We start from the raw sequence: 1157 nt of genomic DNA on the forward strand, positions 1-1157 counted from the left end.
AGCCAATATAGTTAAAACCAAACTATATACGAAAGCAGTGAAATTCTCCTAAAAATATTCAAATATGATCATCATGATCGCTACTGCAATTTTTGCTACTATTCTTGATCCACAAACCCCATTAATGAATTGATTACCTCGAGCTTTCGGTTAACATATTGTACCTTTACTAGCCCAAGATGAATGAATGATAGTACTTTTTTGCTGAAAGAAAACTCCAGTCAATACTATATAACAATATTATTTTTACAAAACTATAGTTTATTTACATAAAAATGCCTTTTCTTTTCTTTGTTCGTCATTAGATCATTAGGGTGTTGTTGATGCAGGTCTGGATTTTTTAACAAATTTAGTTATTTTGTAGTATCTCTGTACAGTGTTCTTACATCTTAGTAAAATGTTGTCCAAAATATTTCTTCTTCTCTAAATCTCTGAATTTCACATTCTTCGACTTTCACTCTCAACAAATTCTAGCTACAGCTTACCTGTAAAATAAAATTTAAATCATTACTAAAATATATTATGTTTAAAATAAATGTCTAATTATTACCAGTTACTACAATTTTTGTTATTATTCTTGATCCACAAACCCCATTAATGAATTGATTACCTCGAGCTTTCGGTTAACATATTGTACCTTTACTAGCCCAAGATGAATGGATGATGGTACTTTTTTGCTGAAAGAAAACTCCAGTCAATACTATATAACAATATAATTTTTACAAAACTATAGTTTATTTACATAAAAATGCATTTTCTTTTCCTTGTCCGTCATTAGATCATTAGGGTGTTGTTGATGCAGGTCTGGATTTTTTAACAAATTTAGTTATTTTGTAGTATCTCTGTACAGTGTTCTTACATCTTAGTAAAATGTTGTCCAAAATGTTTCTTCTTCTCTAATTCTCTGAATTTCACATTCTTCGACTTTCACTCTCAACAATTTCTAGCTACAGCTTACCTATAAAATAAAATTTTAATCATTACTAAAATATATTATGTTTAAAATAAATGTCTAATTATTACCAGTTACTACAATTTTTTGCTATTATTGATGGACAAACTTCATTAATGACTTAACCATTTTCTTCTCTGTCCTTGTTATCATTTAATTTAATATGTTGTTAAATATGTTGATACCTATTCGATGTCATTGAAAA

At 27.9% G+C, this 1157-nt stretch overlaps 1 long non-coding RNA gene across 1 annotated transcript; it reads right to left on the bottom strand.

Annotated features, from left to right (window-relative positions):
- Window positions 1-215: 215 nt before the first annotated feature.
- Window positions 216-934, bottom strand: LOC143191895 (uncharacterized). The gene is made up of 3 exons (XR_013004665.1): window positions 743-934; window positions 551-677; window positions 216-485 (listed from the first exon to the last, which is right to left on the bottom strand). It is a non-coding gene; the product is annotated as an uncharacterized LOC143191895 (long non-coding RNA).
- Window positions 935-1157: the final 223 nt, after the last annotated feature.

The sequence above is a fragment of the Rhynchophorus ferrugineus genome, unplaced genomic scaffold (assembly GCF_030347505.1).
Source record: "Rhynchophorus ferrugineus isolate W39M unplaced genomic scaffold, kcgeb_rfMv2 rfM2, whole genome shotgun sequence".
Lineage (NCBI taxonomy): Eukaryota > Metazoa > Arthropoda > Insecta > Coleoptera > Curculionidae > Rhynchophorus > Rhynchophorus ferrugineus.